Genomic DNA, 9,745 nt, shown 5'->3' on the forward strand with positions numbered 1-9,745 from the left:
ACCAAAGTCTATTCTCCTACTAAGAGTGACAGGTAAATAACAACCTGGATTTCTAAAAGTTAATCCATAAAGAACAAGAACAATGGGCATTACAGAAACAGAAGTGGCACAAAATTGTGTACAGACAGGTGTACAAAAGTAATCCCTCAAACTGAACAGGATTTAAAAAGAATGCTAAACTAAATTACATGTTAATCCAGCCAGCTCACCAGACACCACATAAAAAGTGGAAAATGTTGAGAACGTTATGACTGAGTGTTCTTTATTCCAAATTTATAGCAGTGACCCATTCCCCTATCATGTTAGTCCAACGTAAATCATGTCAGTTAGACAAAATTACACAGAAAATAGAAGCGGTCACACCAACTGGCCATCATGAAAAAATAAAAAACAACCACTTCCCCTCACTACATTTAGCTCCCTGCTTATTCAGAGGTCAGATTATGTTTGTTCATATTTAAAATGCTTAGCAAATATATTCCAAATTTTGCATATAATACTTTTGTAGCTTACCACAGTTAAAATACTACTTAATTCCAGGAAATCCATTAACCCCCAAATGACCAGTGATTGGATAACTTACAGGGTTTCTATATTTGGTGAACTCTCAGTGGTAAGAGAACAGATGAAATTATTTAAATAATCAGGTAACTTGACAAATGCCTTTTGATAGCCCCAGTGATAGTATGTTCATCTTCAGCATCTGGGTTTGTATGACCATGAAAAAAAAAAACAAAAGAGTATTGACTAAAGGAATAACAAGAAATACAGTACGATGTTTCCACCTTTGCTCTCCATCCCTTTTAGTCACAGTTTAACAGAAGCTCATGGCATTTAAAAAGTTCTCTTTCAACACCAAAATTTTCATCTTTGAATACAAGACCAGAGCAATATATTTTCACTGAAATGTATTCTTTGTAGAGTTGAACTAAATTTAGAACCAAGTTGTTTAATCATATGTATTTTACACTGACAGTCATGCTAAAACAGACATGGATATAAAATCTGCATTTGCTTATAGGAAACATGTCCTAAAAACAGACATCTGAAAGTGCATCTGCTTACATGAACAGTCACAATGCTATTCATAAGAGTTTGAAATGCCTTTTATTAAGGCTCCGTGAAGTTTTCTTACTTTTTTTCTTCCGCTCCAAATACTGATTCAAAAGTGGAAATGATTTTGCTGAATAAAAATGCTTTGGCATTTAGATGGCTATCTGCATATAAATTAATATGTTAATTACACTCTCATGAGCTGCATATAATGAGATTCACAGAGAACATTTAATGTTGGGCTTGAGAAGTGAATGTGTCCGATTACATAAAGTTCTTTTTTAAATTGGTCATTTCAATAAGCTTGCTTAAAAAGTTAGATTTAGTTTTTATGCTAATTTATTTTTTAAAAGGAATAGTTCCATGGAGATGTTACAACTTTAGTAGTCAGAACTGCCAGGTCTGATAATTCAAAATAAAAGCAAAACTAGGTAACAAGAGAGCCACTATCTTTACTAGTAAGAGCACTCCTATCTGCTTTGCTCTTCAAGGCTGGTGCTACTTTTTTATGTTCAGATATATTAAGATACAAGCTAACTCTGTACATTCTTGTATTCAAAAATGGTTAAATAAAAATTCCTGTAAGAAACAAGTTTCAGGGGATAAATCTTTTGGGCTTCTGAAATGTCATTTCAAATCCATGGAGATAAAAATAAATAAATAAATCTAATAATTATATATAGAATAGATACTATATATTTGCTTATGTCATTTACATGCTGCATTATGGGGTTCTATGGCAACCAGGAATATAAACTCCATCTAATAGAATCTAATGCCTAACAGAAGTTGACATTTAAAAACAAGCCAAAAGCACCTTACAGAAAGACTAGTAAACCTCAGTGTAAGAGTGTAATTCGAGCTCAGTCATTTTAAGAACAGACTAATGGATGACGTCAGTTTATTAAAGGCACAAAAATTCTTCCTACAATTTGCTATTAATTTAGAATAGTCTATAAATTTAAGTGTTCAGTTTCAATAGTTCTGTTTAAAGAAAAAAAAACATGGGTAAGAACTACAGTACACAGAAATCTTCACTTCTGATTAACTGCATAAAGTAAATGCAATAACTGGCTAAGTAAATACTTTCATGATGTTTGGCTGCATTTTTTTTTTTTCTACATAAGCAACTCAGTAACTTTCTAAAACATGTAGCAGAAAGATTGAAATCCCTGTTTAAAGATAAATGCTGAGGTCCATAAGACATCCATGGTTAAAGCATTTTTCATCTAATGAAGGTGTTTCCAATAATCCTATGTTAATTTCAAGAAGTCTTGCTCTTTAATCCATTTCATTCTTTTGATTCCATTTAAATCCATTAATCCAGTAGGCATTAATGTGAACTTTGTTTTGCAGGATACGTTAGGAAGAACTTGACAAACAGATGTTACAAGGTTTGATACCTAAAGTCTACAAAACATTTTGTGCTGTCAAAGCCAAAAGAACTATTTACATTTTAGGGTAGCTGTGGATATTCTGTAACTGCAGTTTGTTTTACCTGAAAAATACACAAAACCTAGCAATAAGCTAATTACTCATTTCTACCTATGCAGTAGATAAACACTTGTAACACTTGCTACAGTTAACACTGCAATTTTATCCTGGTAAATACAGTATTAAAGTTAATGCAACACCGATCAGTTAAGCACGTAGTATCATTAATTTTATTTTCATAATACTAATAGAAGCTGAACTTTTGATCTTAACACGGGGAAAAAGAAATCAGCTTATGCATTACCAGGGCATAGTTCAAATGTACATTTGAGTAGCATGTATTTCAACTACAGCTCTGAATCAGATTGTAAGGCGTTAAATATTTTTGAACATTTTTTGTAGAATAAAAGTCCTAAATTTCTCCTCTGAAACAATCCCCCTCCCAAATCTGAAAGTACAGCAAATCATTTTGAAGACTAACAGTTTAATATAACATAAAGGTGATTGAATGAATAATGAAATGTATACACAACCCCAACCTAATAAGCGCCGTATCTTCAAAGGTTCATGTACAACATACGTTAATGAGAAATTCCTTTGAGGAGCTGGAATACACAAAACTCTCCACAAACATGCATTTCAAAGTGGAAAAACCTTAGGAGTTCTAAATAGTTACAATCACCAAACACTATTAGCAACTGAAAATACTTAAAAGTGTGGAAATGTTTTTCTTACAAAAACAAGACAGAGATTGTATCTCCTCAGACATGCAATGTTTTTTATTTCATTGTTTTTACTGTGCGTAGGATAAAGATTATGAGAGTTTATAAAATAGATAGAAAAATATGGTAAAAGCAAAATAATACTTTTAAGGTTTCATTGAGTTTTTTCCCATAAAAATGCTTTTATCTTTCTTGTTCCACTTACTTGGAAAAGGACAATGTTTTGGCAGAATTGTCCAGACCAGCAGAACCACCAGACTAGCCCAACCTACCCCACAGTAGAAGATTTCTCAGTTACTCCAGTGAGCTTTGGTTTATGAAATAAATACACAGAATAAAATGAAATAATAGGAACATCTCCGGGCTTTTCAGCAGAGTTAAGAGTTCTACCCACTTGGTATCCCTTACTGCTGACTAATATTGCCTGTATTTCATCTTTCCCACCTAGCCCCTTGACCCACTCACCAACAGACTTCCATTCTTCCCCTGCCCCCAAATATTATCCCAAATAAAGCAATTAGTGACATAACCCTAAAAAAAGGAAAGGCTCTTGCTCTTGTTGCCATTTTGTTTTCCCCAGTACTCTCCAGCAATGGTGCATTTATGATGTACAAATAAATGATAACACAAACTCTGATCAACTTTTTCAAGAACAGCAGGTTTACATTTTAGCATGTTTTTAGCATTTTATTCCATATCTCATTCTATTACCTACAAACATTTAAAAAAAAAAAATCCCAAAACAACGCCAGCAGCATACCCATATTTGCCCTTCCATACACCCCCTTTCCCCCCACACAGTGGCTTAGTGGATATGCTAGTATTCACTATAATCTGCAGATGGTTAAAAATGATCTTGTATTCATGTGAACAACACACATACTTGCACAAATTCCATTGTAATCCACCATAATTAAAATCCAATTGGCACCATGAACTGAAGTATATAGCTAATAATAATTGAGGAAGCAAAGAGCTTTGCCAATGCCTCTGTTTCAATACAATACAATGAAATGTCACTACACGAAAAATGAGATAACATATAAATAAGCACTCCACATAGACATTTTAATCAGAGAGCACTAGAACAAAGTGCAAGATAACTTTTAACTTTTAATTTTTCTTTTCTATCTGTACTCAATTATATCACATGATCAAGTTGGGGGAAAAACAAATGATCCATTTGAAACTATTTTGATCACTTATCACTTCTGACCAGAAGACTTATTTGTAATCCTCTTTTCATGTGTTAATGGATGAAAAGATTATAAAAATACAACAGTCAGTCAGACTTTAATTATTATTATTTTTTAGGACTATTAATAAACAAGCCTAACCCCCTTTGATTTCAACACTACAAGTCCTACAAAGTCAAGAATTTTATTTTAGCCACTGCAAAAAATCAGTTACTCATTCTCCATATGCACCCACACTAATGGAATAGAAGTGGTGTATCAATTATTCTAAATGTAGTGTAAGCTCAAACAGATATTGCCCTTAATAAGGGGTGTCTCTGTTTGTAGAAACCACTTAGTGACAGCTACAGCATAAACAATTGATTACCACCCGGTTTCAAAACTAAAGTTATTTGTATGTTTAGTGAATATTAACACGAGTTAATAACACCTGGGGCTAGTCCCACATCAAACTCACTGTAGCTCTGGGAACATAAAAATTTCATAGGTTTCATGATATGTATATAGGTCCCCAAAGAGTTCACTTTACTATAATCTGCCACCATACAATGTTGTTTGTGACACTGTAATACTAACTCTAAAGGGTAATTTTATTGTATAAATCTTCTTTTACAAAACAAACAAACAAAACAACAAAAATAACTTCTAAATTTTGGTGAATTTTCTTGTAAGGTCATCTCAAGTACTTAGTTTTAACCATCCAATTTGAGAAAATAACAATTTAATGGTTTGTCTATGGTTTTTATTTTCACAGAATCGTCTAGGTTGGAAGAGACCTCCAAGATCACCGAGTCCAACCTCTGACCTAACACTAACAAGTCCTCCTCTACACCATATCACTAAGCCCTACATCTAAATGTCTTTTAAAGACCTCCAGGGATGGTGACTCAACCACTTCCCGGGGCAACCTAACAACCCTTTCGGTAAAGAAGTTCTTCCTAATATCCAACCTAAACCTCCCTTGGCACAACTTTAGCCCATTCCCTCTCGTCCCATCACCAGGCATGTGGGAGAATAGACCAACCCCCATCTCGCTACAGCCTCCTTTTGAGTTACCTGTAGAGAGAGATAAGGCTGTCCCTGAGCCTCCTCTTTTCCAGGCTGAACAATCCCAGCTCCCTCAGCCGCTCCTCATAAGACTTGTTCTCCAGACCCCTCATCAGCTTCATTGCCCTTCTCTGGACTCTCTCGAGCACCTCAATGTCCTTCTTGTAGCCAGGGGCCCAAAACTGAACACAGTACTCGAGGTGCGGCCTCACCAGAGCCGAGTACAGGGGGACAATCACTTCCCTAGACCTACTAGCCACGCTGTTTCTGATACAAGCCAGGATGCTCTTGGACCTTTAAATCGGGCACCACCGTCATTTCAGACACCACTTGCCGAGGCGACCGGCTCCGGGGCAGACGCGTGCTGCAGCGGAGCGCGAGATCGGGACAGGCAGGGCTATTTTTCGGGCATCGAGCCTACGTGAGGGAGCTGCCAGGCACCGGCAGCCCTCGTGAGGGAGGCTGACGAGGCGTAGGCGGAGCCAGCAGCATCAGCGACAGCTCCTCCCCCCGGCCGTTCAAAGGCAGCCCTTAGGGAGCGCGGCGAACAGGGCCAGCAAACAGGGAGTGACGCGGCAGTTAGCGAGGCAGTTAGGGCGGGCAGGAAGGGCGGAGTGCTCACACCCGCCCATAGGGACACCTCCTCTAACGGCACTCTCCCGTCAGCTGGGCTGCAATGGTCTCCACCAGGCACGGTGCTTTCTCTAGGAAGTCAGTACACACCCAGACCGACTGCCTGTCCAAACATGCGGCAGTTCAGGTCTCCGGGTGCGGGGAGTGTCTGAGCCTCTTGCTGCCATCGGCGGGAGGCAGAGGGACTGCTTGCGTGAGGTGCGAGCAGGTGGATGACCTGGTCCGCATGGTGGCGGAACTCAAGGAGGAGGTGCAGAGGTTGAGGGATATCAGGGAGTGTGAGCGGGAGATAGACTGGTGGAGCAACTCCCTGCAGGACCGGAGGGAGAGGGACCAGGGTGAGACGCCCCAAAGGGGGGTGGACCCCCTGCCCTGTCGCCATCGGGCAGAGGGAGGGGACCTGCGAGTTGAGGAGGAATGGAGACGGGTCCCTTCTCGACCTCGCAGGAGATGCCCTCCCCTTCCGGCGCTGCCTTCCCAGGTGTCCTTGAACAAGAGGTTTGAGGCCCTGGAGCTTGAGAGACCGGTGGGTGAGGACGAGGTAGGAAGCCTACCCAGGAGGATGCCTGAGGTGAGGAAGTTGACTCCACACCTCAGGACTGCCTCCACCAAGAAAGAAAGAAGGGTGATTGTTGTGGGCGACTCCCTCCTCAGGGGAACGGAGGGCCCTATTTGTCGGCCTGACCCCACACATAGGGAAGTCTGCTGCCTCCCTGGGGCCAGGGTCAGAGACGTTACCAGGAAGCTTCCAAACCTGGTTCGCCCCTCTGACTATTACCCGCTTTTGATAGTCCAGGCTGGCAGTGATGATCTTGAAAAGAGAAGCCTCAAGGCTATCAAACAGGACTATAGGGGGCTGGGACGATTGGTGGAGGGAGCGGGAGTGCAGGTGGTGTTTTCGTCTATCCCTACGGGGGAAGGGAGAGGCACGGAAAGGACACGGAAAGCTCACATGGTTAATAGGTGGCTCAGAGGCTGGTGCCAGCGCAGAAATTTTGGATTTTTTCACCATGGGGAGCTTTACTCGGCACCCGGCCTGATGGCCCCAGATGGGTCCCTATCTCCAAGGGGAAAACGGATCCTAGGCCAGGAGCTGGCAGGGCTCATAGAGAGAGCTTTAAACTAGGCAAGAAGGGGGACAGGGCTCAAACAAGGCTTGTTGGAGCTGTGCCGGGGGAAACAATGGCTAGGCTGGGGAAGAAGGCGATGGCCCAGCTGAAGTGCATCTACACTAATGCACGCAGCATGGGTAACAAACAGGAGGAGCTGGAAGCCATTGTGCAGCAGGCAGGCTATGACTTGGTTGCCATCACGAAGACATGGTGGGACCGCTCCCACGACTGGAGTGCTGCAATGCCTGGCTATAGGCTCTTCAGGAGGGACAGGCAGCACAGAGGGGGTGGTGGCGTGGCTCTCTACATTAGAGAATTTTTTGATGTTGTGGAACTCCAGGCTGGGAATGATAAGGTTGAATCCCTGTGGGTTAGGATCCGCGGGAAGGCCGGCAAGGCTAGCATCCTGGTCGGGGTCTGTTATAGACCGCCGAACCAGGATGAGGAGACGGATGAGGAGTTTTATAGGCAACTGACAGAAGTTGCAAAATCGTCGGCGCTTGTCCTCGTGGGGGACTTCAACTTCCCGGATATATCCTGGTGTTGTGGTTTAGCCCGGCTGGCAGCCAAACACCACACAGCCGTTCGCTCACCCTCCCCCCTCCCTCTCCGGGATGGGGGAGAGAAACGGGAAAGTGAAGCCTGTGAGTTGAGATAAGGACAGTTTATTAAGACAGGGAAAATAATAACAATAATAATAATAATAATAATAGTAATAATGTGTACAAAGTGATGCACAATGCAATTGCTCACCACCCGTTGACCGATGCCCAGCCTATCCCCGAGCAGCCGGCCCCCCCTCCACCCCGGCTAGCCACCCCTATATCTTGTTCAGCATGACGTCAGATGGTATGGAATACCCCTTTGGCCAGTTTGGGTCAGCTGTCCTGGGTCTGTCCCCTCCCAGCTCCTGCTGCACCCCCAGCCTGCTCGCTAGCAGGACAGAGCGAGAAGCTGAAAAGTCCTTGGCTTGGTGTAAGCATTGCTCTACAACAATTAAAACATCAGCATGTTATCAGCGCTCTTCTCATCCTAATCCAAAACATAGCACCCTGCCAGCTACTAGGAGGAAAATTAACTCTGTCCTACCTGAAACCAGGACAGATATCCACCCCTTATTCCATACCATTTATGTCATGCTCAGGTTACACTCTTTCCAATACCTTCTAATTAGTCACCATTTTCATCTATGATATATAGCAACCATGGTAGTGATGACATACAGTGTTATATGATAATTAACATACTACAATTCAACTCATGGGCTATTCTCACCCAGTATTAGGTCCCCTTGAGGTACACACCGAACCTCCCCATTCTTTTGCATTACCCACCAAGTGCATCCAGGTCCCTGGGCAAAAGCAATCCCACGAATGGGCTTGCCTTTTCCTGAGGCAGGAGTAGCCCAGACTGTCTTACCCAGCATGTTTCTTACGTGCACTACAGGAACTTTATCCCCTTCTACAGTGCGTAACAGGTTTGATTGGGCAGGTCCAGCTCGGTTGGCAGATCCTCTAGTATTGACTAACCAGGTGGCCTTTGCCAAATGTGTTTCCCAATTTTTGAATGTCCCAGCACCCATCGCTTTCAGTGTAGTCTTTAACAGTCCATTGTATCGTTCAACTTTCCCGGAGGCTGGTGCATGATAAGGGATGTGATACACCCACTCAATACCATGTTCTTTGGCCCAAGTGTCTATAAGGTTGTTTCGGAAATGAGTCCCATTGTCTGACTCAATTCTTTCTGGGGTGCCATGTCGCCATAGGACTTGCTTTTCAAGGCCCAGGATAGTGTTCCGGGCGGTGGCATGGGGCACAGGATATGTTTCCAGCCATCCGGTGGTTGCTTCCACCATTGTAAGTACGTGGCGCTTGCCGTTGCGGGTTTGGGGGAGTGTGATGTAATCAATCTGCCAGGCCTCTCCATATTTGTATTTCAGCCATCGTCCTCCATACCAGAGAGGCTTTGACCGTTTGGCTTGTTTAATTGCAGCACATGTTTCACAATCATGAATAACCTGTGCTATAGTGTCCATGGTCAGGTCCACCCCTCGGTCACAAGCCCATCTGTATGTTGCATCTCTACCTTGATGGCCTGAGGTGTCATGGGCCCATCGGGCTATAAATAATTCACCTTTATGTTGCCAGTCCAGGTCCACCTGAGCCACTTCAATCTTAGCAGCCTGATCCACCTGCTGGTTGTTTTGATGTTCTTCAGTAGCCCGATTCTTGGGCACATGAGCATCTACATGGCGTACCTTTACAACCAGATTCTCTACCCGGGCAGCAATATCTTGCCACAATGCAGCAGCCCAGATGGGTTTGCCCCGGCGTTCCCAGTTGTTCTGCTTCCATTGCTGTAGCCACCCCCACAGGGCATTTGCTACCATCCATGAATCAGTGTAGAGATAGAGAACTGGCCACTTTTCTCGTTCAGCAATATCTAAGGCCAGCTGAACGGCTTTCACTTCTGCAAACTGACTCGATTCACCTTCTCCCTCAGCAGCTTCTGCAACTCGTCGTGTAGGACTCCATACGGCAGCTTTCCA

Source organism: Cygnus atratus, chromosome 8, assembly GCF_013377495.2.
Source record: "Cygnus atratus isolate AKBS03 ecotype Queensland, Australia chromosome 8, CAtr_DNAZoo_HiC_assembly, whole genome shotgun sequence".
Lineage (NCBI taxonomy): Eukaryota > Metazoa > Chordata > Aves > Anseriformes > Anatidae > Cygnus > Cygnus atratus.